The 27693-nt window shown below is 55.0% G+C and overlaps 24 non-coding genes and 1 pseudogene across 24 annotated transcripts; all 25 read left to right on the top strand.

The window, feature by feature from the left end:
• Positions 1-372: 372 nt before the first annotated feature.
• Positions 373-563, top strand: LOC136951118 (U2 spliceosomal RNA). Its single transcript, XR_010877610.1, has one exon. It is a non-coding gene; the product is annotated as a U2 spliceosomal RNA (small nuclear RNA).
• Positions 564-1366: 803 nt separating this feature from the next.
• LOC136951117 (U5 spliceosomal RNA) lies at positions 1367-1484 on the top strand. The gene has a single exon (XR_010877609.1). It is a non-coding gene; the product is annotated as a U5 spliceosomal RNA (small nuclear RNA).
• Positions 1485-2072: 588 nt separating this feature from the next.
• On the top strand, positions 2073-2263 carry LOC136951106 (U2 spliceosomal RNA). Its single transcript, XR_010877599.1, has one exon. It is a non-coding gene; the product is annotated as a U2 spliceosomal RNA (small nuclear RNA).
• Positions 2264-3084: 821 nt separating this feature from the next.
• LOC136951116 (U5 spliceosomal RNA) lies at positions 3085-3202 on the top strand. The gene has a single exon (XR_010877608.1). It is a non-coding gene; the product is annotated as a U5 spliceosomal RNA (small nuclear RNA).
• A 544-nt stretch (positions 3203-3746) lies between these two features.
• LOC136951094 (U2 spliceosomal RNA) lies at positions 3747-3937 on the top strand. The gene has a single exon (XR_010877594.1). It is a non-coding gene; the product is annotated as a U2 spliceosomal RNA (small nuclear RNA).
• Positions 3938-4735: 798 nt separating this feature from the next.
• Positions 4736-4853, top strand: LOC136951114 (U5 spliceosomal RNA). Its single transcript, XR_010877607.1, has one exon. It is a non-coding gene; the product is annotated as a U5 spliceosomal RNA (small nuclear RNA).
• A 588-nt stretch (positions 4854-5441) lies between these two features.
• LOC136951082 (U2 spliceosomal RNA) lies at positions 5442-5632 on the top strand. Its single transcript, XR_010877584.1, has one exon. It is a non-coding gene; the product is annotated as a U2 spliceosomal RNA (small nuclear RNA).
• A 778-nt stretch (positions 5633-6410) lies between these two features.
• Positions 6411-6528, top strand: LOC136951113 (U5 spliceosomal RNA). The gene has a single exon (XR_010877606.1). It is a non-coding gene; the product is annotated as a U5 spliceosomal RNA (small nuclear RNA).
• Positions 6529-7116: 588 nt separating this feature from the next.
• On the top strand, positions 7117-7307 carry LOC136951071 (U2 spliceosomal RNA). The gene has a single exon (XR_010877573.1). It is a non-coding gene; the product is annotated as a U2 spliceosomal RNA (small nuclear RNA).
• Positions 7308-8097: 790 nt separating this feature from the next.
• LOC136951112 (U5 spliceosomal RNA) lies at positions 8098-8215 on the top strand. The gene has a single exon (XR_010877605.1). It is a non-coding gene; the product is annotated as a U5 spliceosomal RNA (small nuclear RNA).
• A 588-nt stretch (positions 8216-8803) lies between these two features.
• LOC136951059 (U2 spliceosomal RNA) lies at positions 8804-8994 on the top strand. Its single transcript, XR_010877562.1, has one exon. It is a non-coding gene; the product is annotated as a U2 spliceosomal RNA (small nuclear RNA).
• Positions 8995-9788: 794 nt separating this feature from the next.
• LOC136951111 (U5 spliceosomal RNA) lies at positions 9789-9906 on the top strand. The gene has a single exon (XR_010877604.1). It is a non-coding gene; the product is annotated as a U5 spliceosomal RNA (small nuclear RNA).
• A 588-nt stretch (positions 9907-10494) lies between these two features.
• Positions 10495-10685, top strand: LOC136951047 (U2 spliceosomal RNA). Its single transcript, XR_010877551.1, has one exon. It is a non-coding gene; the product is annotated as a U2 spliceosomal RNA (small nuclear RNA).
• Positions 10686-11477: 792 nt separating this feature from the next.
• LOC136951110 (U5 spliceosomal RNA) lies at positions 11478-11595 on the top strand. The gene has a single exon (XR_010877603.1). It is a non-coding gene; the product is annotated as a U5 spliceosomal RNA (small nuclear RNA).
• Positions 11596-12183: 588 nt separating this feature from the next.
• LOC136951036 (U2 spliceosomal RNA) lies at positions 12184-12374 on the top strand. Its single transcript, XR_010877540.1, has one exon. It is a non-coding gene; the product is annotated as a U2 spliceosomal RNA (small nuclear RNA).
• Positions 12375-13172: 798 nt separating this feature from the next.
• Positions 13173-13290, top strand: LOC136951109 (U5 spliceosomal RNA). The gene has a single exon (XR_010877602.1). It is a non-coding gene; the product is annotated as a U5 spliceosomal RNA (small nuclear RNA).
• A 588-nt stretch (positions 13291-13878) lies between these two features.
• Positions 13879-14069, top strand: LOC136951261 (U2 spliceosomal RNA). Its single transcript, XR_010877745.1, has one exon. It is a non-coding gene; the product is annotated as a U2 spliceosomal RNA (small nuclear RNA).
• A 795-nt stretch (positions 14070-14864) lies between these two features.
• Positions 14865-14982, top strand: LOC136951108 (U5 spliceosomal RNA). Its single transcript, XR_010877601.1, has one exon. It is a non-coding gene; the product is annotated as a U5 spliceosomal RNA (small nuclear RNA).
• A 6752-nt stretch (positions 14983-21734) lies between these two features.
• On the top strand, positions 21735-21911 carry LOC136951093 (U2 spliceosomal RNA; annotated as a pseudogene).
• Positions 21912-22726: 815 nt separating this feature from the next.
• LOC136951107 (U5 spliceosomal RNA) lies at positions 22727-22844 on the top strand. Its single transcript, XR_010877600.1, has one exon. It is a non-coding gene; the product is annotated as a U5 spliceosomal RNA (small nuclear RNA).
• A 632-nt stretch (positions 22845-23476) lies between these two features.
• Positions 23477-23667, top strand: LOC136951250 (U2 spliceosomal RNA). The gene has a single exon (XR_010877734.1). It is a non-coding gene; the product is annotated as a U2 spliceosomal RNA (small nuclear RNA).
• An 802-nt stretch (positions 23668-24469) lies between these two features.
• Positions 24470-24587, top strand: LOC136951105 (U5 spliceosomal RNA). The gene has a single exon (XR_010877598.1). It is a non-coding gene; the product is annotated as a U5 spliceosomal RNA (small nuclear RNA).
• Positions 24588-25175: 588 nt separating this feature from the next.
• On the top strand, positions 25176-25366 carry LOC136951238 (U2 spliceosomal RNA). The gene has a single exon (XR_010877723.1). It is a non-coding gene; the product is annotated as a U2 spliceosomal RNA (small nuclear RNA).
• A 796-nt stretch (positions 25367-26162) lies between these two features.
• Positions 26163-26280, top strand: LOC136951104 (U5 spliceosomal RNA). The gene has a single exon (XR_010877597.1). It is a non-coding gene; the product is annotated as a U5 spliceosomal RNA (small nuclear RNA).
• Positions 26281-26912: 632 nt separating this feature from the next.
• LOC136951149 (U2 spliceosomal RNA) lies at positions 26913-27103 on the top strand. The gene has a single exon (XR_010877638.1). It is a non-coding gene; the product is annotated as a U2 spliceosomal RNA (small nuclear RNA).
• The last annotated feature ends 590 nt before the right edge of the window (positions 27104-27693 follow it).

Below are 27693 nucleotides of genomic sequence, written 5' to 3'. Positions count from 1 at the left end.
GGCTTTCCGCTTCCGTCCCTGCTTGTCCTGCGGCTTTTGGCCTGGGCTTTCCGCTTCCGTCCCTGCTTGTCCTGCGGCTTTTGGCCTGGGCTTTCCGCTTCCGTCCCTGCTTGTCCTGCGGCTTTTGGCCTGGGCTTTCCGCTTCCGTCCCTGCTTGTCCTGCGGCTTTTGGCCTGGGCTTTCCGCTTCCGTCCCTGCTTGTCCTGCGGCTTTTGGCCTGGGCTTTCCGCTTCCGTCCCTGCTTGTCCTGCGGCTTTTGGCCTCGGCTTTGGTTTTGGCTTTTGGTGGTTTCGGCCGTTCTCGGTGTGGTGACCGAGCGGCCCAGGTGGTGCACGGAGGGTCCGCGCGCCGGGGGCGTCCGATAATGCGGTCATCGCTTCTCGGCCTTTTGGCTAAGATCAAGTGTAGTATCTGTTCTTATCAGTTTAATATCTGATATGTCCTCCATGCGAGGACAACATATTAAACGGATTTTTGCAACAGGGAGTCGGAACAGGGGCTCGCTCCGTCCGCTCCGCGCATCGCCCCGGTATTGCAGCGTCTCCGGGAAGGGTGCAATCTTTCTAAGCGTGTCAAAGAGAAAAGCTAGTGAGGGAGGGAGGGAGGGAGGGAGGGAGGGAGGGAGGGAGGGAGGGAGGGAAGGAAGGAAGGAAGGAAGGAGGGAGGGAAGGAGGGAATGTCTGAATGAGTGAGGTTTGGGGGAGAGGGGTTTAGGTTAGGGCTAGGGTTTTTGGGGTGAGGGTCAAAAAACCCTCAAAAGGGGGGGGCCCCCCAACAAAGCGGAACAAGCGATCCCTACCAAAAAAACGGGGTGAAAAGGGGGTGTGGGCGGAGCCCTGTCGGCCGGTGGCGTTTTCCCGCCCTTTTAGATATAAAAAAAAAAAAAAAAAAAAAAAAAAAAAAAAAGTGAGTGACTGAGTGAGTGAGTGACTGAGTGAGTGACTGAGTGAGTGAGTGACAGAGAGAGAGAGAGAGAGAGAGAGAGAGAGAGAGAGAGAGAGAGAGAGAGAGAGAGCTGGCTGACATTCAGCGGGGCCGAGGTGAAAAACTGGAAGGCAATCGGAATGAGTTTTTTATCGCCGTGTCAGTCGACACCAACACGGAGTGGACTGGCTGGAAGGCGCATACGATAAACACGTACGGATCTTAATGGAGAAAAAGCCATCAATGAAATGGAGAAAGTGCGGTAAGGAAAGAAAAGCCAAGCGGGCGGGCCGAGCCCCTCTGCGGCCCGTGGCGTTTCCGCGCCTTTTTTTTCCCGAGAAGGATGCGGTTCGCCCCGGTTCTCCCCGGTTCGCCCCCGCGGACGGGTGAGTCAGGGCCAACGGAGGGGTTGGGGGTAGGCCGTTTGGGTCGTTTCAAATCGACGCTCTGGTTCCCCTTCAGCACGCACAAGCCTTTCGCCTTTTACTAAAGACTTCCGTGGAGGGGAGCGCCGACGAGTGGAACGTGGTATTTTTGGGAGGCTTTGCCCGAGGGAGGGCAGAGCCTGATGGACGTGTGACAAAAGCAGGGTGAGGTTGGCTTTGGGGTTAGGTGCGTGCCTGCGGGTAAGGCAGGTTTTGTCTTTGCTTCTTCTGTAGCTGTTTCAATTCTGTTGCCTTTTGGCCTGGGCTTTCCGCTTCCGTCCCTGCTTGTCCTGCGGCTTTTGGCCTGGGCTTTCCGCTTCCGTCCCTGCTTGTCCTGCGGCTTTTGGCCTGGGCTTTCCGCTTCCGTCCCTGCTTGTCCTGCGGCTTTTGGCCTGGGCTTTCCGCTTCCGTCCCTGCTTGTCCTGCGGCTTTTGGCCTGGGCTTTCCGCTTCCGTCCCTGCTTGTCCTGCGGCTTTTGGCCTGGGCTTTCCGCTTCCGTCCCTGCTTGTCCTGCGGCTTTTGGCCTGGGCTTTCCGCTTCCGTCCCTGCTTGTCCTGCGGCTTTTGGCCTGGGCTTTCCGCTTCCGTCCCTGCTTGTCCTGCGGCTTTTGGCCTCGGCTTTGGTTTTGGCTTTTGGTGGTTTCGGCCGTTCTCGGTGTGGTGACCGAGCGGCCCAGGTGGTGCACGGAGGGTCCGCGCGCCGGGGGCGTCCGATAATGCGGTCATCGCTTCTCGGCCTTTTGGCTAAGATCAAGTGTAGTATCTGTTCTTATCAGTTTAATATCTGATATGTCCTCCATGCGAGGACAACATATTAAACGGATTTTTGCAACAGGGAGTCGGAACAGGGGCTCGCTCCGTCCGCTCCGCGCATCGCCCCGGTATTGCAGCGTCTCCGGGAAGGGTGCAATCTTTCTAAGCGTGTCAAAGAGAAAAGCTAGTGAGGGAGGGAGGGAGGGAGGGAGGGAGGGAGGGAGGGAGGGAGGGAGGGAGGGAGGGAGGGAGGGAAGGAAGGAAGGAAGGAAGGAGGGAGGGAAGGAGGGAATGTCTGAATGAGTGAGGTTTGGGGGAGAGGGGTTTAGGTTAGGGCTAGGGTTTTTGGGGTGAGGGTCAAAAAACCCTCAAAAGGGGGGGGCCCCCCAACAAAGCGGAACAAGCGATCCCTACCAAAAAAACGGGGTGAAAAGGGGGGTGTGGGCGGAGCCCTGTCGGCCGGTGGCGTTTTCCCGCCCTTTTAGATATAAAAAAAAAAAAAAAAAAAAAAAAAAAAAAAAAAGTGAGTGACTGAGTGAGTGAGTGACTGAGTGAGTGACTGAGTGAGTGAGTGACAGAGAGAGAGAGAGAGAGAGAGAGAGAGAGAGAGAGAGAGAGAGAGAGAGAGAGAGCTGGCTGACATTCAGCGGGGCCGAGGTGAAAAACTGGAAGGCAATCGGAATGAGTTTTTTATCGCCGTGTCAGTCGACACCAACACGGAGTGGACTGGCTGGAAGGCGCATACGATAAACACGTACGGATCTTAATGGAGAAAAAGCCATCAATGAAATGGAGAAAGTGCGGTAAGGAAAGAAAAGCCAAGCGGGCGGGCCGAGCCCCTCTGCGGCCCGTGGCGTTTCCGCGCCTTTTTTTTCCCGAGAAGGATGCGGTTCGCCCCGGTTCTCCCCGGTTCGCCCCCGCGGACGGGTGAGTCAGGGCCAACGGAGGGGTTGGGGGTAGGCCGTTTGGGTCGTTTCAAATCGACGCTCTGGTTCCCCTTCAGCACGCACAAGCCTTTCGCCTTTTACTAAAGACTTCCGTGGAGGGGAGCGCCGACGAGTGGAACGTGGTATTTTTGGGAGGCTTTGCCCGAGGGAGGGCAGAGCCTGATGGACGTGTGACAAAAGCAGGGTGAGGTTGGCTTTGGGGTTAGGTGCGTGCCTGCGGGTAAGGCAGGTTTTGTCTTTGCTTCTTCTGTAGCTGTTTCAATTCTGTTGCCTTTTGGCCTGGGCTTTCCGCTTCCGTCCCTGCTTGTCCTGCGGCTTTTGGCCTGGGCTTTCCGCTTCCGTCCCTGCTTGTCCTGCGGCTTTTGGCCTGGGCTTTCCGCTTCCGTCCCTGCTTGTCCTGCGGCTTTTGGCCTGGGCTTTCCGCTTCCGTCCCTGCTTGTCCTGCGGCTTTTGGCCTGGGCTTTCCGCTTCCGTCCCTGCTTGTCCTGCGGCTTTTGGCCTGGGCTTTCCGCTTCCGTCCCTGCTTGTCCTGCGGCTTTTGGCCTGGGCTTTCCGCTTCCGTCCCTGCTTGTCCTGCGGCTTTTGGCCTCGGCTTTGGTTTTGGCTTTTGGTGGTTTCGGCCGTTCTCGGTGTGGTGACCGAGCGGCCCAGGTGGTGCACGGAGGGTCCGCGCGCCGGGGGCGTCCGATAATGCGGTCATCGCTTCTCGGCCTTTTGGCTAAGATCAAGTGTAGTATCTGTTCTTATCAGTTTAATATCTGATATGTCCTCCATGCGAGGACAACATATTAAACGGATTTTTGCAACAGGGAGTCGGAACAGGGGCTCGCTCCGTCCGCTCCGCGCATCGCCCCGGTATTGCAGCGTCTCCGGGAAGGGTGCAATCTTTCTAAGCGTGTCAAAGAGAAAAGCTAGTGAGGGAGGGAGGGAGGGAGGGAGGGAGGGAGGGAGGGAGGGAAGGAAGGAAGGAAGGAAGGAGGGAGGGAAGGAGGGAATGTCTGAATGAGTGAGGTTTGGGGGAGAGGGGTTTAGGTTAGGGCTAGGGTTTTTGGGGTGAGGGTCAAAAAACCCTCAAAAGGGGGGGGCCCCCCAACAAAGCGGAACAAGCGATCCCTACCAAAAAAACGGGGTGAAAAGGGGGTGTGGGCGGAGCCCTGTCGGCCGGTGGCGTTTTCCCGCCCTTTTAGATATAAAAAAAAAAAAAAAAAAAAAAAAAAAAAAAAAAGTGAGTGACTGAGTGAGTGAGTGACTGAGTGAGTGACTGAGTGAGTGAGTGACAGAGAGAGAGAGAGAGAGAGAGAGAGAGAGAGAGAGAGAGAGAGAGAGAGAGAGAGAGCTGGCTGACATTCAGCGGGGCCGAGGTGAAAAACTGGAAGGCAATCGGAATGAGTTTTTTATCGCCGTGTCAGTCGACACCAACACGGAGTGGACTGGCTGGAAGGCGCATACGATAAACACGTACGGATCTTAATGGAGAAAAAGCCATCAATGAAATGGAGAAAGTGCGGTAAGGAAAGAAAAGCCAAGCGGGCGGGCCGAGCCCCTCTGCGGCCCGTGGCGTTTCCGCGCCTTTTTTTTCCCGAGAAGGATGCGGTTCGCCCCGGTTCTCCCCGGTTCGCCCCCGCGGACGGGTGAGTCAGGGCCAACGGAGGGGTTGGGGGTAGGCCGTTTGGGTCGTTTCAAATCGACGCTCTGGTTCCCCTTCAGCACGCACAAGCCTTTCGCCTTTTACTAAAGACTTCCGTGGAGGGGAGCGCCGACGAGTGGAACGTGGTATTTTTGGGAGGCTTTGCCCGAGGGAGGGCAGAGCCTGATGGACGTGTGACAAAAGCAGGGTGAGGTTGGCTTTGGGGTTAGGTGCGTGCCTGCGGGTAAGGCAGGTTTTGTCTTTGCTTCTTCTGTAGCTGTTTCAATTCTGTTGCCTTTTGGCCTGGGCTTTCCGCTTCCGTCCCTGCTTGTCCTGCGGCTTTTGGCCTGGGCTTTCCGCTTCCGTCCCTGCTTGTCCTGCGGCTTTTGGCCTGGGCTTTCCGCTTCCGTCCCTGCTTGTCCTGCGGCTTTTGGCCTGGGCTTTCCGCTTCCGTCCCTGCTTGTCCTGCGGCTTTTGGCCTGGGCTTTCCGCTTCCGTCCCTGCTTGTCCTGCGGCTTTTGGCCTGGGCTTTCCGCTTCCGTCCCTGCTTGTCCTGCGGCTTTTGGCCTGGGCTTTCCGCTTCCGTCCCTGCTTGTCCTGCGGCTTTTGGCCTGGGCTTTCCGCTTCCGTCCCTGCTTGTCCTGCGGCTTTTGGCCTCGGCTTTGGTTTTGGCTTTTGGTGGTTTCGGCCGTTCTCGGTGTGGTGACCGAGCGGCCCAGGTGGTGCACGGAGGGTCCGCGCGCCGGGGGCGTCCGATAATGCGGTCATCGCTTCTCGGCCTTTTGGCTAAGATCAAGTGTAGTATCTGTTCTTATCAGTTTAATATCTGATATGTCCTCCATGCGAGGACAACATATTAAACGGATTTTTGCAACAGGGAGTCGGAACAGGGGCTCGCTCCGTCCGCTCCGCGCATCGCCCCGGTATTGCAGCGTCTCCGGGAAGGGTGCAATCTTTCTAAGCGTGTCAAAGAGAAAAGCTAGTGAGGGAGGGAGGGAGGGAGGGAGGGAGGGAAGGAAGGAAGGAAGGAAGGAGGGAGGGAAGGAGGGAATGTCTGAATGAGTGAGGTTTGGGGGAGAGGGGTTTAGGTTAGGGCTAGGGTTTTTGGGGTGAGGGTCAAAAAACCCTCAAAAGGGGGGGGCCCCCCAACAAAGCGGAACAAGCGATCCCTACCAAAAAAACGGGGTGAAAAGGGGGTGTGGGCGGAGCCCTGTCGGCCGGTGGCGTTTTCCCGCCCTTTTAGATATAAAAAAAAAAAAAAAAAAAAAAAAAAAAAAAAAAGTGAGTGACTGAGTGAGTGAGTGACTGAGTGAGTGACTGAGTGAGTGAGTGACAGAGAGAGAGAGAGAGAGAGAGAGAGAGAGAGAGAGAGAGAGAGAGAGAGCTGGCTGACATTCAGCGGGGCCGAGGTGAAAAACTGGAAGGCAATCGGAATGAGTTTTTTATCGCCGTGTCAGTCGACACCAACACGGAGTGGACTGGCTGGAAGGCGCATACGATAAACACGTACGGATCTTAATGGAGAAAAAGCCATCAATGAAATGGAGAAAGTGCGGTAAGGAAAGAAAAGCCAAGCGGGCGGGCCGAGCCCCTCTGCGGCCCGTGGCGTTTCCGCGCCTTTTTTTTCCCGAGAAGGATGCGGTTCGCCCCGGTTCTCCCCGGTTCGCCCCCGCGGACGGGTGAGTCAGGGCCAACGGAGGGGTTGGGGGTAGGCCGTTTGGGTCGTTTCAAATCGACGCTCTGGTTCCCCTTCAGCACGCACAAGCCTTTCGCCTTTTACTAAAGACTTCCGTGGAGGGGAGCGCCGACGAGTGGAACGTGGTATTTTTGGGAGGCTTTGCCCGAGGGAGGGCAGAGCCTGATGGACGTGTGACAAAAGCAGGGTGAGGTTGGCTTTGGGGTTAGGTGCGTGCCTGCGGGTAAGGCAGGTTTTGTCTTTGCTTCTTCTGTAGCTGTTTCAATTCTGTTGCCTTTTGGCCTGGGCTTTCCGCTTCCGTCCCTGCTTGTCCTGCGGCTTTTGGCCTGGGCTTTCCGCTTCCGTCCCTGCTTGTCCTGCGGCTTTTGGCCTGGGCTTTCCGCTTCCGTCCCTGCTTGTCCTGCGGCTTTTGGCCTGGGCTTTCCGCTTCCGTCCCTGCTTGTCCTGCGGCTTTTGGCCTGGGCTTTCCGCTTCCGTCCCTGCTTGTCCTGCGGCTTTTGGCCTGGGCTTTCCGCTTCCGTCCCTGCTTGTCCTGCGGCTTTTGGCCTGGGCTTTCCGCTTCCGTCCCTGCTTGTCCTGCGGCTTTTGGCCTGGGCTTTCCGCTTCCGTCCCTGCTTGTCCTGCGGCTTTTGGCCTCGGCTTTGGTTTTGGCTTTTGGTGGTTTCGGCCGTTCTCGGTGTGGTGACCGAGCGGCCCAGGTGGTGCACGGAGGGTCCGCGCGCCGGGGGCGTCCGATAATGCGGTCATCGCTTCTCGGCCTTTTGGCTAAGATCAAGTGTAGTATCTGTTCTTATCAGTTTAATATCTGATATGTCCTCCATGCGAGGACAACATATTAAACGGATTTTTGCAACAGGGAGTCGGAACAGGGGCTCGCTCCGTCCGCTCCGCGCATCGCCCCGGTATTGCAGCGTCTCCGGGAAGGGTGCAATCTTTCTAAGCGTGTCAAAGAGAAAAGCTAGTGAGGGAGGGAGGGAGGGAGGGAGGGAGGGAGGGAGGGAAGGAAGGAAGGAAGGAAGGAGGGAGGGAAGGAGGGAATGTCTGAATGAGTGAGGTTTGGGGGAGAGGGGTTTAGGTTAGGGCTAGGGTTTTTGGGGTGAGGGTCAAAAAACCCTCAAAAGGGGGGGGCCCCCCAACAAAGCGGAACAAGCGATCCCTACCAAAAAAACGGGGTGAAAAGGGGGTGTGGGCGGAGCCCTGTCGGCCGGTGGCGTTTTCCCGCCCTTTTAGATATAAAAAAAAAAAAAAAAAAAAAAAAAAAAAAAAAAGTGAGTGACTGAGTGAGTGAGTGACTGAGTGAGTGACTGAGTGAGTGAGTGACAGAGAGAGAGAGAGAGAGAGAGAGAGAGAGAGAGAGAGAGAGAGAGAGAGAGAGCTGGCTGACATTCAGCGGGGCCGAGGTGAAAAACTGGAAGGCAATCGGAATGAGTTTTTTATCGCCGTGTCAGTCGACACCAACACGGAGTGGACTGGCTGGAAGGCGCATACGATAAACACGTACGGATCTTAATGGAGAAAAAGCCATCAATGAAATGGAGAAAGTGCGGTAAGGAAAGAAAAGCCAAGCGGGCGGGCCGAGCCCCTCTGCGGCCCGTGGCGTTTCCGCGCCTTTTTTTTCCCGAGAAGGATGCGGTTCGCCCCGGTTCTCCCCGGTTCGCCCCCGCGGACGGGTGAGTCAGGGCCAACGGAGGGGTTGGGGGTAGGCCGTTTGGGTCGTTTCAAATCGACGCTCTGGTTCCCCTTCAGCACGCACAAGCCTTTCGCCTTTTACTAAAGACTTCCGTGGAGGGGAGCGCCGACGAGTGGAACGTGGTATTTTTGGGAGGCTTTGCCCGAGGGAGGGCAGAGCCTGATGGACGTGTGACAAAAGCAGGGTGAGGTTGGCTTTGGGGTTAGGTGCGTGCCTGCGGGTAAGGCAGGTTTTGTCTTTGCTTCTTCTGTAGCTGTTTCAATTCTGTTGCCTTTTGGCCTGGGCTTTCCGCTTCCGTCCCTGCTTGTCCTGCGGCTTTTGGCCTGGGCTTTCCGCTTCCGTCCCTGCTTGTCCTGCGGCTTTTGGCCTGGGCTTTCCGCTTCCGTCCCTGCTTGTCCTGCGGCTTTTGGCCTGGGCTTTCCGCTTCCGTCCCTGCTTGTCCTGCGGCTTTTGGCCTGGGCTTTCCGCTTCCGTCCCTGCTTGTCCTGCGGCTTTTGGCCTGGGCTTTCCGCTTCCGTCCCTGCTTGTCCTGCGGCTTTTGGCCTGGGCTTTCCGCTTCCGTCCCTGCTTGTCCTGCGGCTTTTGGCCTGGGCTTTCCGCTTCCGTCCCTGCTTGTCCTGCGGCTTTTGGCCTCGGCTTTGGTTTTGGCTTTTGGTGGTTTCGGCCGTTCTCGGTGTGGTGACCGAGCGGCCCAGGTGGTGCACGGAGGGTCCGCGCGCCGGGGGCGTCCGATAATGCGGTCATCGCTTCTCGGCCTTTTGGCTAAGATCAAGTGTAGTATCTGTTCTTATCAGTTTAATATCTGATATGTCCTCCATGCGAGGACAACATATTAAACGGATTTTTGCAACAGGGAGTCGGAACAGGGGCTCGCTCCGTCCGCTCCGCGCATCGCCCCGGTATTGCAGCGTCTCCGGGAAGGGTGCAATCTTTCTAAGCGTGTCAAAGAGAAAAGCTAGTGGGAGGGAGGGAGGGAGGGAGGGAGGGAGGGAGGGAGGGAAGGAAGGAAGGAAGGAAGGAGGGAGGGAAGGAGGGAATGTCTGAATGAGTGAGGTTTGGGGGAGAGGGGTTTAGGTTAGGGCTAGGGTTTTTGGGGTGAGGGTCAAAAAACCCTCAAAAGGGGGGGGCCCCCCAACAAAGCGGAACAAGCGATCCCTACCAAAAAAACGGGGTGAAAAGGGGGTGTGGGCGGAGCCCTGTCGGCCGGTGGCGTTTTCCCGCCCTTTTAGATATAAAAAAAAAAAAAAAAAAAAAAAAAAAAAAAAAAGTGAGTGACTGAGTGAGTGAGTGACTGAGTGAGTGACTGAGTGAGTGAGTGACAGAGAGAGAGAGAGAGAGAGAGAGAGAGAGAGAGAGAGAGAGAGAGAGAGAGAGAGCTGGCTGACATTCAGCGGGGCCGAGGTGAAAAACTGGAAGGCAATCGGAATGAGTTTTTTATCGCCGTGTCAGTCGACACCAACACGGAGTGGACTGGCTGGAAGGCGCATACGATAAACACGTACGGATCTTAATGGAGAAAAAGCCATCAATGAAATGGAGAAAGTGCGGTAAGGAAAGAAAAGCCAAGCGGGCGGGCCGAGCCCCTCTGCGGCCCGTGGCGTTTCCGCGCCTTTTTTTTCCCGAGAAGGATGCGGTTCGCCCCGGTTCTCCCCGGTTCGCCCCCGCGGACGGGTGAGTCAGGGCCAACGGAGGGGTTGGGGGTAGGCCGTTTGGGTCGTTTCAAATCGACGCTCTGGTTCCCCTTCAGCACGCACAAGCCTTTCGCCTTTTACTAAAGACTTCCGTGGAGGGGAGCGCCGACGAGTGGAACGTGGTATTTTTGGGAGGCTTTGCCCGAGGGAGGGCAGAGCCTGATGGACGTGTGACAAAAGCAGGGTGAGGTTGGCTTTGGGGTTAGGTGCGTGCCTGCGGGTAAGGCAGGTTTTGTCTTTGCTTCTTCTGTAGCTGTTTCAATTCTGTTGCCTTTTGGCCTGGGCTTTCCGCTTCCGTCCCTGCTTGTCCTGCGGCTTTTGGCCTGGGCTTTCCGCTTCCGTCCCTGCTTGTCCTGCGGCTTTTGGCCTGGGCTTTCCGCTTCCGTCCCTGCTTGTCCTGCGGCTTTTGGCCTGGGCTTTCCGCTTCCGTCCCTGCTTGTCCTGCGGCTTTTGGCCTGGGCTTTCCGCTTCCGTCCCTGCTTGTCCTGCGGCTTTTGGCCTGGGCTTTCCGCTTCCGTCCCTGCTTGTCCTGCGGCTTTTGGCCTGGGCTTTCCGCTTCCGTCCCTGCTTGTCCTGCGGCTTTTGGCCTGGGCTTTCCGCTTCCGTCCCTGCTTGTCCTGCGGCTTTTGGCCTCGGCTTTGGTTTTGGCTTTTGGTGGTTTCGGCCGTTCTCGGTGTGGTGACCGAGCGGCCCAGGTGGTGCACGGAGGGTCCGCGCGCCGGGGGCGTCCGATAATGCGGTCATCGCTTCTCGGCCTTTTGGCTAAGATCAAGTGTAGTATCTGTTCTTATCAGTTTAATATCTGATATGTCCTCCATGCGAGGACAACATATTAAACGGATTTTTGCAACAGGGAGTCGGAACAGGGGCTCGCTCCGTCCGCTCCGCGCATCGCCCCGGTATTGCAGCGTCTCCGGGAAGGGTGCAATCTTTCTAAGCGTGTCAAAGAGAAAAGCTAGTGAGGGAGGGAGGGAGGGAGGGAGGGAGGGAGGGAGGGAAGGAAGGAAGGAAGGAAGGAGGGAGGGAAGGAGGGAATGTCTGAATGAGTGAGGTTTGGGGGAGAGGGGTTTAGGTTAGGGCTAGGGTTTTTGGGGTGAGGGTCAAAAAACCCTCAAAAGGGGGGGGCCCCCCAACAAAGCGGAACAAGCGATCCCTACCAAAAAAACGGGGTGAAAAGGGGGTGTGGGCGGAGCCCTGTCGGCCGGTGGCGTTTTCCCGCCCTTTTAGATATAAAAAAAAAAAAAAAAAAAAAAAAAAAAAAAAAAGTGAGTGACTGAGTGAGTGAGTGACTGAGTGAGTGACTGAGTGAGTGAGTGACAGAGAGAGAGAGAGAGAGAGAGAGAGAGAGAGAGAGAGAGAGAGAGAGAGAGAGAGCTGGCTGACATTCAGCGGGGCCGAGGTGAAAAACTGGAAGGCAATCGGAATGAGTTTTTTATCGCCGTGTCAGTCGACACCAACACGGAGTGGACTGGCTGGAAGGCGCATACGATAAACACGTACGGATCTTAATGGAGAAAAAGCCATCAATGAAATGGAGAAAGTGCGGTAAGGAAAGAAAAGCCAAGCGGGCGGGCCGAGCCCCTCTGCGGCCCGTGGCGTTTCCGCGCCTTTTTTTTCCCGAGAAGGATGCGGTTCGCCCCGGTTCTCCCCGGTTCGCCCCCGCGGACGGGTGAGTCAGGGCCAACGGAGGGGTTGGGGGTAGGCCGTTTGGGTCGTTTCAAATCGACGCTCTGGTTCCCCTTCAGCACGCACAAGCCTTTCGCCTTTTACTAAAGACTTCCGTGGAGGGGAGCGCCGACGAGTGGAACGTGGTATTTTTGGGAGGCTTTGCCCGAGGGAGGGCAGAGCCTGATGGACGTGTGACAAAAGCAGGGTGAGGTTGGCTTTGGGGTTAGGTGCGTGCCTGCGGGTAAGGCAGGTTTTGTCTTTGCTTCTTCTGTAGCTGTTTCAATTCTGTTGCCTTTTGGCCTGGGCTTTCCGCTTCCGTCCCTGCTTGTCCTGCGGCTTTTGGCCTGGGCTTTCCGCTTCCGTCCCTGCTTGTCCTGCGGCTTTTGGCCTGGGCTTTCCGCTTCCGTCCCTGCTTGTCCTGCGGCTTTTGGCCTGGGCTTTCCGCTTCCGTCCCTGCTTGTCCTGCGGCTTTTGGCCTGGGCTTTCCGCTTCCGTCCCTGCTTGTCCTGCGGCTTTTGGCCTGGGCTTTCCGCTTCCGTCCCTGCTTGTCCTGCGGCTTTTGGCCTGGGCTTTCCGCTTCCGTCCCTGCTTGTCCTGCGGCTTTTGGCCTGGGCTTTCCGCTTCCGTCCCTGCTTGTCCTGCGGCTTTTGGCCTCGGCTTTGGTTTTGGCTTTTGGTGGTTTCGGCCGTTCTCGGTGTGGTGACCGAGCGGCCCAGGTGGTGCACGGAGGGTCCGCGCGCCGGGGGCGTCCGATAATGCGGTCATCGCTTCTCGGCCTTTTGGCTAAGATCAAGTGTAGTATCTGTTCTTATCAGTTTAATATCTGATATGTCCTCCATGCGAGGACAACATATTAAACGGATTTTTGCAACAGGGAGTCGGAACAGGGGCTCGCTCCGTCCGCTCCGCGCATCGCCCCGGTATTGCAGCGTCTCCGGGAAGGGTGCAATCTTTCTAAGCGTGTCAAAGAGAAAAGCTAGTGAGGGAGGGAGGGAGGGAGGGAGGGAGGGAGGGAAGGAAGGAAGGAAGGAAGGAGGGAGGGAAGGAGGGAATGTCTGAATGAGTGAGGTTTGGGGGAGAGGGGTTTAGGTTAGGGCTAGGGTTTTTGGGGTGAGGGTCAAAAAACCCTCAAAAGGGGGGGGCCCCCCAACAAAGCGGAACAAGCGATCCCTACCAAAAAAACGGGGTGAAAAGGGGGTGTGGGCGGAGCCCTGTCGGCCGGTGGCGTTTTCCCGCCCTTTTAGATATAAAAAAAAAAAAAAAAAAAAAAAAAAAAAAAAAAGTGAGTGACTGAGTGAGTGAGTGACTGAGTGAGTGACTGAGTGAGTGAGTGACAGAGAGAGAGAGAGAGAGAGAGAGAGAGAGAGAGAGAGAGAGAGAGAGAGAGAGAGCTGGCTGACATTCAGCGGGGCCGAGGTGAAAAACTGGAAGGCAATCGGAATGAGTTTTTTATCGCCGTGTCAGTCGACACCAACACGGAGTGGACTGGCTGGAAGGCGCATACGATAAACACGTACGGATCTTAATGGAGAAAAAGCCATAAAAAGCCATCAATGAAATGGAGAAAGTGCGGTAAGGAAAGAAAAGCCAAGCGGGCGGGCCGAGCCCCTCTGCGGCCCGTGGCGTTTCCGCGCCTTTTTTTTCCCGAGAAGGATGCGGTTCGCCCCGGTTCTCCCCGGTTCGCCCCCGCGGACGGGTGAGTCAGGGCCAACGGAGGGGTTGGGGGTAGGCCGTTTGGGTCGTTTCAAATCGACGCTCTGGTTCCCCTTCAGCACGCACAAGCCTTTCGCCTTTTACTAAAGACTTCCGTGGAGGGGAGCGCCGACGAGTGGAACGTGGTATTTTTGGGAGGCTTTGCCCGAGGGAGGGCAGAGCCTGATGGACGTGTGACAAAAGCAGGGTGAGGTTGGCTTTGGGGTTAGGTGCGTGCCTGCGGGTAAGGCAGGTTTTGTCTTTGCTTCTTCTGTAGCTGTTTCAATTCTGTTGCCTTTTGGCCTGGGCTTTCCGCTTCCGTCCCTGCTTGTCCTGCGGCTTTTGGCCTGGGCTTTCCGCTTCCGTCCCTGCTTGTCCTGCGGCTTTTGGCCTGGGCTTTCCGCTTCCGTCCCTGCTTGTCCTGCGGCTTTTGGCCTGGGCTTTCCGCTTCCGTCCCTGCTTGTCCTGCGGCTTTTGGCCTGGGCTTTCCGCTTCCGTCCCTGCTTGTCCTGCGGCTTTTGGCCTGGGCTTTCCGCTTCCGTCCCTGCTTGTCCTGCGGCTTTTGGCCTGGGCTTTCCGCTTCCGTCCCTGCTTGTCCTGCGGCTTTTGGCCTGGGCTTTCCGCTTCCGTCCCTGCTTGTCCTGCGGCTTTTGGCCTCGGCTTTGGTTTTGGCTTTTGGTGGTTTCGGCCGTTCTCGGTGTGGTGACCGAGCGGCCCAGGTGGTGCACGGAGGGTCCGCGCGCCGGGGGCGTCCGATAATGCGGTCATCGCTTCTCGGCCTTTTGGCTAAGATCAAGTGTAGTATCTGTTCTTATCAGTTTAATATCTGATATGTCCTCCATGCGAGGACAACATATTAAACGGATTTTTGCAACAGGGAGTCGGAACAGGGGCTCGCTCCGTCCGCTCCGCGCATCGCCCCGGTATTGCAGCGTCTCCGGGAAGGGTGCAATCTTTCTAAGCGTGTCAAAGAGAAAAGCTAGTGAGGGAGGGAGGGAGGGAGGGAGGGAGGGAGGGAGGGAAGGAAGGAAGGAAGGAAGGAAGGAGGGAGGGAAGGAGGGAATGTCTGAATGAGTGAGGTTTGGGGGAGAGGGGTTTAGGTTAGGGCTAGGGTTTTTGGGGTGAGGGTCAAAAAACCCTCAAAAGGGGGGGGCCCCCCAACAAAGCGGAACAAGCGATCCCTACCAAAAAAACGGGGTGAAAAGGGGGTGTGGGCGGAGCCCTGTCGGCCGGTGGCGTTTTCCCGCCCTTTTAGATATAAAAAAAAAAAAAAAAAAAAAAAAAAAAAAAAAAGTGAGTGACTGAGTGAGTGAGTGACTGAGTGAGTGACTGAGTGAGTGAGTGACAGAGAGAGAGAGAGAGAGAGAGAGAGAGAGAGAGAGAGAGAGAGAGAGAGAGAGAGCTGGCTGACATTCAGCGGGGCCGAGGTGAAAAACTGGAAGGCAATCGGAATGAGTTTTTATCGCCGTGTCAGTCGACACCAACACGGAGTGGACTGGCTGGAAGGCGCATACGATAAACACGTACGGATCTTAATGGAGAAAAAGCCATCAATGAAATGGAGAAAGTGCGGTAAGGAAAGAAAAGCCAAGCGGGCGGGCCGAGCCCCTCTGCGGCCCGTGGCGTTTCCGCGCCTTTTTTTTCCCGAGAAGGATGCGGTTCGCCCCGGTTCTCCCCGGTTCGCCCCCGCGGACGGGTGAGTCAGGGCCAACGGAGGGGTTGGGGGTAGGCCGTTTGGGTCGTTTCAAATCGACGCTCTGGTTCCCCTTCAGCACGCACAAGCCTTTCGCCTTTTACTAAAGACTTCCGTGGAGGGGAGCGCCGACGAGTGGAACGTGGTATTTTTGGGAGGCTTTGCCCGAGGGAGGGCAGAGCCTGATGGACGTGTGACAAAAGCAGGGTGAGGTTGGCTTTGGGGTTAGGTGCGTGCCTGCGGGTAAGGCAGGTTTTGTCTTTGCTTCTTCTGTAGCTGTTTCAATTCTGTTGCCTTTTGGCCTGGGCTTTCCGCTTCCGTCCCTGCTTGTCCTGCGGCTTTTGGCCTGGGCTTTCCGCTTCCGTCCCTGCTTGTCCTGCGGCTTTTGGCCTGGGCTTTCCGCTTCCGTCCCTGCTTGTCCTGCGGCTTTTGGCCTGGGCTTTCCGCTTCCGTCCCTGCTTGTCCTGCGGCTTTTGGCCTGGGCTTTCCGCTTCCGTCCCTGCTTGTCCTGCGGCTTTTGGCCTGGGCTTTCCGCTTCCGTCCCTGCTTGTCCTGCGGCTTTTGGCCTGGGCTTTCCGCTTCCGTCCCTGCTTGTCCTGCGGCTTTTGGCCTGGGCTTTCCGCTTCCGTCCCTGCTTGTCCTGCGGCTTTTGGCCTGGGCTTTCCGCTTCCGTCCCTGCTTGTCCTGCGGCTTTTGGCCTCGGCTTTGGTTTTGCTTTTGGTGGTTTCGGCCGTTCTCGGTGTGGTGACCGAGCGGCCCAGGTGGTGCACGGAGGGTCCGCGCGCCGGGGCGTCCGATAATGCGGTCATCGCTTCTCGGCCTTTTGGTTGAGATCAAGAGCAGTATCGAGTAACATCGATACTAATCGAAATCTCTCCTTGGGCCGTGGGCGATCGACCGGCCGGTGGGCGTTACCCTTTTCAGTTGGTGTTTGTCCTTATCATTTTGAATTTGATTTGTCTTGATACTGTGTTTGATTTCTGTCTCTGTCCTTGTTCCCAGGTCCACAGACGGTTGCCGGAGCCAGTGCTGGAGGAGGAGTCACTCACCGGAAATTTCCATTCTTCCACTGGCCTAGCCCAGTGCTAGGCCAGGTGAGTGCCTCCAAGGCCAGTACTTTTCCGGTCCCCCTGTGGGCCTTGTCTTGTGTTTGTGTAGTTTAGCCTGTTTTTTTGTTTATCTTCTTGTTTGTTTTGTGTGTCCTATTTGTTTAAATATTGTTAGGTGTTTCCTTTTCTGTCTTGTTTTAGTAGTTTGTCCATAGCTTGTTTGTCCATAGTCTCTTTGTGAGTTTTAGTGTTTGTTTGGTGTAGCCTAGCCACCAATCCTTGATTGGTGGCAGGTGTGTCTTGTTAGTGTGAGTGTTTGTCTCAGTAGTTTTCCGTTTGGTGTATTCTTTTATTCTTGTCTTGTGTTTTTGTGTATTGTCTAAGTGTATTTGTGGTTAATTTCTTTTGGCCGGTCTTTTCAGTTGCTTTTACTTTGTTGATTTGGTTTTTGGTGGGGTGTTTGTGTAGTCCAGTTCAGTGTTTGTTACCCTCCATTGTATTGTTAGTGTCCCCCCCCCCCCCCCCCCCCCCCATCCCCTCCCCTATCCCCCCCCCCCCCCACACCAGTGTTTGTCTCTCCCCTACCCTCTTGTGTTGGTGTTCCCTCCCCCCCCCCCTCCTGTTCCCTCTTGCTGTGTCACCCCCCCCCCCCACGTGTCTGATTGTTTTTTGTTCAGTGTTGTTCGTGCCTCCAAAATGTCGGCCGCTCGTGCTGGCATGAGGAGGCACAACAGTGTCCGTTTTTTGTTCAAGGTGGTGGGTGGAGTGAAGGTGGAGATGTCCAGGTTGGACTTCTCAAGAAAGGTGCTGCAGAAGCTGCTCAGGTTCTCGCCGGCCGAGCTGAACTGCATCGTGGCCTTGCCTGCTGGGCAGGGCTTCGATGTCAGCTTCAGCACGGCCATGGTACTGAAAGAATTCTGGACACGTTTCGAGGTGAGCAAAGATCAAGTTACCCAAACGTTCTGCGTGGAAAAACTGACTGACAACACCTTGAAAGTGGTGATTGTCAGGATGTTTAATGAAACTGTGAACCCCGAGGATATCTGTGTCTGGTTGAAAAGGTACTGCACAGTTAAAGGGGTTCCAGTTAGAGTGAAGGATCTGGATGGCATATGGAATGGAGCTTGGAGAGTGCCCATCCAGCAGGTTCCAGATCCGACAGGTTTTGAAGGGACTGAGGCAGTTACCCTCAATCATAGTGTTGGGGGAGAACAGGGGCTTCGTGCACTACATGGGACAGCCAAAGTTATGCAGAAAGTGCATGAAGCATGGGCACCTCGCGGAGGCGTGCCAGGAGGTGGTTTGCGGAAAATGTCGGGAGATCGGGCACGTCTTCGCGGAGTGCCCAAATGGGAGAGCTTGCAACTTGTGTGGCGAGCTCTCCCACCTGTTCAGAGACTGTCCTCAGTCCTTCGCCAACAAGCTCCGGGCGGTCAGGGCGCCCGTGGAGCCTGTGGTGGCGGAAAGGGGGCCCGTGGAAAAGAGGGCGGAGGGGGCCAAAGAGGTGGCGGAGGGAGTAAAAGAAATGGAGAAGGTGGCGGAGGAAGAGGTGGAGGAAGTGGCGGCGGACCCTGTTTTAATTCCTTTTAAGCAGGTGGCCGCCGAGCACAGACAGTCAATGGAGAAGGAGAAAGAGCAGAGCGCGGGAGAGGAGGCTGGGGGATCAGAGGAGACAGGAACTTCCAGCTCCTCTCCCAGCACCAGTGACTCGGCGGCCAGCGATGATTTTATCCAGTGTGGGCAGCTTTTACTCGGCAAACGCGATAGAGATCTGTCCGCTGACATCGATCCAGCCAGTAAAAAGGGGAGGCCTGAAGTGAGCTCTGGAGAGTCAGATTCCTCTCCTAGGGTATTTCCTTCCAGCTCTCCTAACCAAGTGTCGTTTTTAAACATGAATCTCACGACTTCCACCCCCAAGGAGAGCTCAGGCCTCCCCAGACGCGACAAAAAGAAAAAAGGAGTCAAAAGCGAAGAGGTAAGCCTGATTTTATGATTTTAGTACCTGTTTTATTGTTTTACCCTCTTTTAAGATCCCCCCCCTCCACGTTTTTAGTTTAAATGCACGTCCTTTTAACCCCTTTTACCCCTTTTAATGGCGCTCACTTTTAGCACCATAAATGTAAGATGCATCACGACCACTTTTAGGGCGCAGTCCGTTTTATCATTTTTAAGTACTGTAAAAAGCGATGTGATTTTATTACAGGAATGTGGACTGCCTTTTAAAAACTCTTATTTTAAGTGGGAACGGATGTGGAGCCACGGGCCCTCCTGCTGGAGCGGCTCCAATGCGAACAAAAATGACGGAGTGGCGGTTTTAATAAAGAATCCACATGTGTTGGTGAAGGGGTGCACTGTTTTTAGAAATGGACGGGCGCTTTTACTGAATTTGACTTTTTTAGGGAAGGATTTTAAAGTAATCAATGTCTATGGTTTTAGTGATAAAAATGAACGTTTTACCCTTTTAGAAGATCTGCAGTCCCACCTGCTAGGTAGGGCCCCCCTTATTTTAGCAGGGGATTTTAACAGTGTTTTAACCAGGGCTGACAGGAGAGGTGCAGGGGTTGATTTTAAGGTAGACAAGGCGTCGACTCTTTTAAGCAGTACAGTGCGAGACTTTAGATTGACTGACTGTTTCAAGACCTTGCATCCCAGAGAGGAGGGCCTCACCTGGTTCAGTGATGACGGCACCAAAGCCTCTCGCATAGACTACGTTTTTACCCGGGACGCCCCCCCAACCGATGCTAGATTGACCCCGGTTTTCTTCTCGGACCACTCTATGCTGTCCTGCACCCTTTCACTATCCTCGGGTGTGACTGTAGGGAAGGGTCTGTGGAAACTGAACTGCTCCCTGTTGGAGGATGAGGAGGCCGCAAGGCAGTACAGGGAGCAGTTCAGGGACTGGCAGACCCTCCAGGACTGTTTTGACACTAGGGCACAGTGGTGGGAGATGGTGAAGGGTAGGACCAAAGCCTTTTTTAGTCAGTTAGGGAGATTTAGGAAAAAGAAAACAGATAGGTGCATGGTGGGACTGCAGAAACGTTTAGAAAGATATTTTACTTTGAGAAACCAGGGCATTGATTTTAACGATGAGATAAAAGCAGTAAAACAAGAGATGGCTATTTTATCGTGGGAAAAAAGCAAGGGGGTTATTTTAAGAAGTAAAGAAAGAGATTTAGAAGAGGGAGAAAAGTGCACCAGGTACTTTTTTAAGAAAATTTTAAGTAGGAGTGGGACTATGTCCAAGTTAAAAAACAAGGAAGGAAAAATGATGGAGAAAACTGATGACATTTTAAAGGTAGTAGAAACTTTTTATGGGGAACTGTTTGGGGAAAAAGAAATTTTAAAAGAACGAACAAAAGAGGTTTTAGGGTTTTTAGAGAAAACAGTCGAGAACAAGGGCCAACTAGAGGAGGATTTTAACATAGAAGAACTACACAAGTGTGTCAAGGGTTTTAAGGGAGGGAAGTCTCCGGGGGCAGATGGGCTGCCTCTGGAGTTTTATCTCACCTTTTGGGACATTTTAGCACACGACCTCCTGACTGTTTTTAAAGACTTAGAGGACCTCGACAGACTTCCAGACAGTTTTAGAGTAGGGATAGTGTCATTACTCCATAAAAAAGACGACAGGACCGACCTGAAAAACTGGAGACCCATCACGCTTTTAAATTTTGATTTGAAACTTTTTAGCAAACTTTTAGCAAACAGAATGTCCACGGTTTTAGGTTCAGTGATCCACCCGGATCAAACCTGCGCCATCCCGGGAAGGAAGATCACCGACAGCCTCGTACTGATCAGAGACGCCATCTGTCTTGCGAGAGACAGAAACATTCGTTTAGCAGTACTAAATTTAGACTTTGAAAAAGCTTTTGATCGGGTCTCGCACCAGTACCTGTTTCAGGTACTGCAAAAAATGGGCTATCCGGACAGGTTTATAGCGTGGGTGGGGCTGTTGTATAGGGGTATACACAGCAGAGTTCTAGTTAACGGGAAACTCACAAACGCAGTTAATGTCCGCTGCGGCGTCCGTCAGGGTTGTCCGTTATCTCCCCTTCTCTTTGTCTCCTGTATCGAACCCTTGGCGCAGGTTTTGAGAAGGGACCAATGGATCACTGGGCTGGGAGTCCCGGGGAGCGGGGGGCTCTCAGCCACATGTGTTTTATATATGGACGACGTCAATGTTTTATGCACCGACCGACCTTCCATCGACAGGACTCTGGACAGGACTGACTGGTTCGGACTGGCGTCAGGGGCCAAACTGAACAGAAACAAGACAGAGGCCCAGTTTCACGGCCCCTGGCGCACACAGGACTTGACAGGACTGCCACTCACCACACAAACAGACTTGAGGGTTCTAGGGGTTAAATTTGACCGGTTAGGGCTAGGCAGCGGGAACTGGGGTGGTCTACTTGGGAAGACTAGGCAACGACTGGCTTTCTGGGGACTGCGTGACTTGACCATCGAAGGACGTATTTTAATCATAAAAACTGTGATTTTACCTCTGTTTTTATTGGTTTCAGCTGTTTTTATCCCCCCAAGAAGGGTGCTTTTAGCCTTGGACCGCTTGGTCTTTTACTTTGTATGGAAGTCCAAGTGGGAAAGGCTGAAAAGAGAGGTCATGAAGCACAGCCTTTTTAATGGGGGGAGGGGCCTCCCAAATTTTGCTTTATTTTTGACGAGCAGGTACACCGCCCTCCATGTGGGCCTGGCAAGCAAGGACACAAAGACGGGCCAGCTGGTGAGATTCTGGATGGGCGGGTACCTGCGAGCACTGAGGCTCCTCCCCATCGACCTGAGAGTGCCGGTGGCCTTCGACCTCCCACCGGCCTACTCAGTTTTAAAAAAGTTTTTGAAGGATTTTAATCTTGAACAGCAGACAGAGCGAGTTTTAACTAACCATCGTTTTATTCTCTCTGTTGTGCAGGAGGGGGAGCCGGTGAGTCCAGTGCGCGGGCTCGCGCTAGGTGAGCCCTCCACGGTTTGGCGCAACGTGGCCCATCCTGCTCTGCTGAACCGGCACCGCGACCTCAACTGGATGGTGGCCCACGAGATCCTCCCGGTCAGAGCCGTCATGCACTCCCGGGGCATGGGAACAACATCGAGGTGCCCACGGCCGACTTGTGGCGGAGAGGAGACCGTGCGGCACCTGCTCTGGGAGTGCAGGGCCGCCCGGGACCTGTGGATCCAAGCGGGGCCCCTGATAACCCCGAGCCTGCCAGCAGGGGAGGTCCTAACAGCACAGCTGGTGCTCTACGGGGTGAGCCAGAGACCCATACCATCGGGACAATTCCGCCAGCTCTGGCTCACCCTGACATGCTACAAAGAGGCACTGTGGACCTCCAGAAACCTGCTGGTGGGGAAGCGCGTGGAGACGGCCACCCAGGCAGTGGCGATGCTGGCTACAGGGACCCTAGGGTGGTACGTCCCACGCGCCATTCGGAAGGGGCCCCCACCCACGTGAAGTGGTCCGGGCGGCCGCGGCCTGACTGCGCCGGAATGGCTGCCGTGGTCGAGGATCTCCGCTGGGCCCCATAGGAAGACCGGAGCGGTGACCGGTTCGGTGGAGCGGGAGGAATCGGCCACGTTCATGGACTCCAAGCTCCCCCTTCTTTGCACAACAGAGACTTTTAAAACTTTTACACACATTTCTTAACATGTCTTAACCCCGTATTGATGTAACACTTTTTATGGCTTTTATTACACTGTGTTTTAAAGTATTGTTTTGTTTTAAGTATTGTCTTTTAACATGCATACTTTTAAATTTGATCGAGCACATGTGTTTTTTATCCAATTTTATGCCCTTTTAAAGTGTTTTTAAGACATGCAAATTGAAATTTATACTTGAAATGTGTTTTTAACGCTCTGTCTGGCTGCAAATGATAAATAAATTCTTTCAAAAGAAAAAAATCTGTTCTTATCAGTTTAATATCTGATATGTCCTCCATGCGAGGACAACATATTAAACGGATTTTTGCAACAGGGAGTCGGAACAGGGGCTCGCTCCGTCCGCTCCGCGCATCGCCCCGGTATTGCAGCGTCTCCGGGAAGGGTGCAATCTTTCTAAGCGTGTCAAAGAGAAAAGCTAGTGAGGGAGGGAGGGAGGGAGGGAGGGAGGGAGGGAGGGAGGGAGGGAGGGAGGGAGGGAGGGAGGGAAGGAAGGAAGGAAGGAAGGAGGGAGGGAAGGAGGGAATGTCTGAATGAGTGAGGTTTGGGGGAGAGGGGTTTAGGTTAGGGCTAGGGTTTTTGGGGTGAGGGTCAAAAAACCCTCAAAAGGGGGGGGCCCCCCAACAAAGCGGAACAAGCGATCCCTACCAAAAAAACGGGGTGAAAAGGGGGTGTGGGCGGAGCCCTGTCGGCCGGTGGCGTTTTCCCGCCCTTTTAGATATAAAAAAAAAAAAAAAAAAAAAAAAAAAAAAAGTGAGTGACTGAGTGACTGAGTGAGTGACTGAGTGAGTGAGTGACAGAGAGAGAGAGAGAGAGAGAGAGAGAGAGAGAGAGAGAGAGAGAGAGAGAGAGAGAGAGAGCTGGCTGACATTCAGCGGGGCCGAGGTGAAAAACTGGAAGGCAATCGGAATGAGTTTTTTATCGCCGTGTCAGTCGACACCAACACGGAGTGGACTGGCTGGAAGGCGCATACGATAAACACGTACGGATCTTAATGGAGAAAAAGCCATCAATGAAATGGAGAAAGTGCGGTAAGGAAAGAAAAGCCAAGCGGGCGGGCCGAGCCCCTCTGCGGCCCGTGGCGTTTCCGCGCCTTTTTTTTCCCGAGAAGGATGCGGTTCGCCCCGGTTCTCCCCGGTTCGCCCCCGCGGACGGGTGAGTCAGGGCCAACGGAGGGGTTGGGGGTAGGCCGTTTGGGTCGTTTCAAATCGACGCTCTGGTTCCCCTTCAGCACGCACAAGCCTTTCGCCTTTTACTAAAGACTTCCGTGGAGGGGAGCGCCGACGAGTGGAACGTGGTATTTTTGGGAGGCTTTGCCCGAGGGAGGGCAGAGCCTGATGGACGTGTGACAAAAGCAGGGTGAGGTTGGCTTTGGGGTTAGGTGCGTGCCTGCGGGTAAGGCAGGTTTTGTCTTTGCTTCTTCTGTAGCTGTTTCAATTCTGTTGCCTTTTGGCCTGGGCTTTCCGCTTCCGTCCCTGCTTGTCCTGCGGCTTTTGGCCTGGGCTTTCCGCTTCCGTCCCTGCTTGTCCTGCGGCTTTTGGCCTGGGCTTTCCGCTTCCGTCCCTGCTTGTCCTGCGGCTTTTGGCCTGGGCTTTCCGCTTCCGTCCCTGCTTGTCCTGCGGCTTTTGGCCTGGGCTTTCCGCTTCCGTCCCTGCTTGTCCTGCGGCTTTTGGCCTGGGCTTTCCGCTTCCGTCCCTGCTTGTCCTGCGGCTTTTGGCCTGGGCTTTCCGCTTCCGTCCCTGCTTGTCCTGCGGCTTTTGGCCTGGGCTTTCCGCTTCCGTCCCTGCTTGTCCTGCGGCTTTTGGCCTGGGCTTTCCGCTTCCGTCCCTGCTTGTCCTGCGGCTTTTGGCCTCGGCTTTGGTTTTGGCTTTTGGTGGTTTCGGCCGTTCTCGGTGTGGTGACCGAGCGGCCCAGGTGGTGCACGGAGGGTCCGCGCGCCGGGGGCGTCCGATAATGCGGTCATCGCTTCTCGGCCTTTTGGCTAAGATCAAGTGTAGTATCTGTTCTTATCAGTTTAATATCTGATATGTCCTCCATGCGAGGACAACATATTAAACGGATTTTTGCAACAGGGAGTCGGAACAGGGGCTCGCTCCGTCCGCTCCGCGCATCGCCCCGGTATTGCAGCGTCTCCGGGAAGGGTGCAATCTTTCTAAGCGTGTCAAAGAGAAAAGCTAGTGAGGGAGGGAGGGAGGGAGGGAGGGAGGGAGGGAGGGAGGGAGGGAGGGAAGGAAGGAAGGAAGGAGGGAGGGAAGGAGGGAATGTCTGAATGAGTGAGGTTTGGGGGAGAGGGGTTTAGGTTAGGGCTAGGGTTTTTGGGGTGAGGGTCAAAAAACCCTCAAAAGGGGGGGGCCCCCCAACAAAGCGGAACAAGCGATCCCTACCAAAAAAACGGGGTGAAAAGGGGGTGTGGGCGGAGCCCTGTCGGCCGGTGGCGTTTTCCCGCCCTTTTAGATATAAAAAAAAAAAAAAAAAAAAAAAAAAAAAAAAAAGTGAGTGACTGAGTGAGTGAGTGACTGAGTGAGTGACTGAGTGAGTGAGTGACAGAGAGAGAGAGAGAGAGAGAGAGAGAGAGAGAGAGAGAGAGAGAGAGAGAGAGAGAGCTGGCTGACATTCAGCGGGGCCGAGGTGAAAAACTGGAAGGCAATCGGAATGAGTTTTTTATCGCCGTGTCAGTCGACACCAACACGGAGTGGACTGGCTGGAAGGCGCATACGATAAACACGTACGGATCTTAATGGAGAAAAAGCCATCAATGAAATGGAGAAAGTGCGGTAAGGAAAGAAAAGCCAAGCGGGCGGGCCGAGCCCCTCTGCGGCCCGTGGCGTTTCCGCGCCTTTTTTTTCCCGAGAAGGATGCGGTTCGCCCCGGTTCTCCCCGGTTCGCCCCCGCGGACGGGTGAGTCAGGGCCAACGGAGGGGTTGGGGGTAGGCCGTTTGGGTCGTTTCAAATCGACGCTCTGGTTCCCCTTCAGCACGCACAAGCCTTTCGCCTTTTACTAAAGACTTCCGTGGAGGGGAGCGCCGACGAGTGGAACGTGGTATTTTTGGGAGGCTTTGCCCGAGGGAGGGCAGAGCCTGATGGACGTGTGACAAAAGCAGGGTGAGGTTGGCTTTGGGGTTAGGTGCGTGCCTGCGGGTAAGGCAGGTTTTGTCTTTGCTTCTTCTGTAGCTGTTTCAATTCTGTTGCCTTTTGGCCTGGGCTTTCCGCTTCCGTCCCTGCTTGTCCTGCGGCTTTTGGCCTGGGCTTTCCGCTTCCGTCCCTGCTTGTCCTGCGGCTTTTGGCCTGGGCTTTCCGCTTCCGTCCCTGCTTGTCCTGCGGCTTTTGGCCTGGGCTTTCCGCTTCCGTCCCTGCTTGTCCTGCGGCTTTTGGCCTGGGCTTTCCGCTTCCGTCCCTGCTTGTCCTGCGGCTTTTGGCCTGGGCTTTCCGCTTCCGTCCCTGCTTGTCCTGCGGCTTTTGGCCTGGGCTTTCCGCTTCCGTCCCTGCTTGTCCTGCGGCTTTTGGCCTGGGCTTTCCGCTTCCGTCCCTGCTTGTCCTGCGGCTTTTGGCCTCGGCTTTGGTTTTGGCTTTTGGTGGTTTCGGCCGTTCTCGGTGTGGTGACCGAGCGGCCCAGGTGGTGCACGGAGGGTCCGCGCGCCGGGGGCGTCCGATAATGCGGTCATCGCTTCTCGGCCTTTTGGCTAAGATCAAGTGTAGTATCTGTTCTTATCAGTTTAATATCTGATATGTCCTCCATGCGAGGACAACATATTAAACGGATTTTTGCAACAGGGAGTCGGAACAGGGGCTCGCTCCGTCCGCTCCGCGCATCGCCCCGGTATTGCAGCGTCTCCGGGAAGGGTGCAATCTTTCTAAGCGTGTCAAAGAGAAAAGCTAGTGAGGGAGGGAGGGAGGGAGGGAGGGAGGGAGGGAGGGAGGGAAGGAAGGAAGGAAGGAAGGAGGGAGGGAAGGAGGGAATGTCTGAATGAGTGAGGTTTGGGGGAGAGGGGTTTAGGTTAGGGCTAGGGTTTTTGGGGTGAGGGTCAAAAAACCCTCAAAAGGGGGGGGCCCCCCAACAAAGCGGAACAAGCGATCCCTACCAAAAAAACGGGGTGAAAAGGGGGTGTGGGCGGAGCCCTGTCGGCCGGTGGCGTTTTCCCGCCCTTTTAGATATAAAAAAAAAAAAAAAAAAAAAAAAAAAAAAAAAAGTGAGTGACTGAGTGAGTGAGTGACTGAGTGAGTGACTGAGTGAGTGAGTGACAGAGAGAGAGAGAGAGAGAGAGAGAGAGAGAGAGAGAGAGAGAGAGAGAGAGAGAGCTGGCTGACATTCAGCGGGGCCGAGGTGAAAAACTGGAAGGCAATCGGAATGAGTTTTTTATCGCCGTGTCAGTCGACACCAACACGGAGTGGACTGGCTGGAAGGCGCATACGATAAACACGTACGGATCTTAATGGAGAAAAAGCCATCAATGAAATGGAGAAAGTGCGGTAAGGAAAGAAAAGCCAAGCGGGCGGGCCGAGCCCCTCTGCGGCCCGTGGCGTTTCCGCGCCTTTTTTTTCCCGAGAAGGATGCGGTTCGCCCCGGTTCTCCCCGGTTCGCCCCCGCGGACGGGTGAGTCAGGGCCAACGGAGGGGTTGGGGGTAGGCCGTTTGGGTCGTTTCAAATCGACGCTCTGGTTCCCCTTCAGCACGCACAAGCCTTTCGCCTTTTACTAAAGACTTCCGTGGAGGGGAGCGCCGACGAGTGGAACGTGGTATTTTTGGGAGGCTTTGCCCGAGGGAGGGCAGAGCCTGATGGACGTGTGACAAAAGCAGGGTGAGGTTGGCTTTGGGGTTAGGTGCGTGCCTGCGGGTAAGGCAGGTTTTGTCTTTGCTTCTTCTGTAGCTGTTTCAATTCTGTTGCCTTTTGGCCTGGGCTTTCCGCTTCCGTCCCTGCTTGTCCTGCGGCTTTTGGCCTGGGCTTTCCGCTTCCGTCCCTGCTTGTCCTGCGGCTTTTGGCCTGGGCTTTCCGCTTCCGTCCCTGCTTGTCCTGCGGCTTTTGGCCTGGGCTTTCCGCTTCCGTCCCTGCTTGTCCTGCGGCTTTTGGCCTGGGCTTTCCGCTTCCGTCCCTGCTTGTCCTGCGGCTTTTGGCCTGGGCTTTCCGCTTCCGTCCCTGCTTGTCCTGCGGCTTTTGGCCTGGGCTTTCCGCTTCCGTCCCTGCTTGTCCTGCGGCTTTTGGCCTGGGCTTTCCGCTTCCGTCCCTGCTTGTCCTGCGGCTTTTGGCCTGGGCTTTCCGCTTCCGTCCCTGCTTGTCCTGCGGCTTTTGGCCTCGGCTTTGGTTTTGGCTTTTGGTGGTTTCGGCCGTTCTCGGTGTGGTGACCGAGCGGCCCAGGTGGTGCACGGAGGGTCCGCGCGCCGGGGGCGTCCGATAATGCGGTCATCGCTTCTCGGCCTTTTGGCTAAGATCAAGTGTAGTATCTGTTCTTATCAGTTTAATATCTGATATGTCCTCCATGCGAGGACAACATATTAAACGGATTTTTGCAACAGGGAGTCGGAACAGGGGCTCGCTCCGTCCGCTCCGCGCATCGCCCCGGTATTGCAGCGTCTCCGGGAAGGGTGCAATCTTTCTAAGCGTGTCAAAGAGAAAAGCTAGTGAGGGAGGGAGGGAGGGAGGGAGGGAGGGAGGGAGGGAGGGAGGGAAGGAAGGAAGGAAGGAAGGAGGGAGGGAAGGAGGGAATGTCTGAATGAGTGAGGTTTGGGGGAGAGGGGTTTAGGTTAGGGCTAGGGTTTTTGGGGTGAGGGTCAAAAAACCCTCAAAAGGGGGGGGCCCCCCAACAAAGCGGAACAAGCGATCCCTACCAAAAAAACGGGGTGAAAAGGGGGTGTGGGCGGAGCCCTGTCGGCCGGTGGCGTTTTCCCGCCCTTTTAGATATAAAAAAAAAAAAAAAAAAAAAAAAAAAAAAAAAAGTGAGTGACTGAGTGAGTGAGTGACTGAGTGAGTGACTGAGTGAGTGAGTGACAGAGAGAGAGAGAGAGAGAGAGAGAGAGAGAGAGAGAGAGAGAGAGAGAGAGAGAGAGAGCTGGCTGACATTCAGCGGGGCCGAGGTGAAAAACTGGAAGGCAATCGGAATGAGTTTTTTATCGCCGTGTCAGTCGACACCAACACGGAGTGGACTGGCTGGAAGGCGCATACGATAAACACGTACGGATCTTAATG

This window comes from Osmerus mordax, chromosome 10, assembly GCF_038355195.1.
Source record: "Osmerus mordax isolate fOsmMor3 chromosome 10, fOsmMor3.pri, whole genome shotgun sequence".
Classification (NCBI taxonomy): Eukaryota; Metazoa; Chordata; class Actinopteri; order Osmeriformes; family Osmeridae; genus Osmerus; species Osmerus mordax.
Note: the sequence above shows the minus strand (reverse complement) of the source record. Positions and strands in the feature narration are given on the sequence as shown.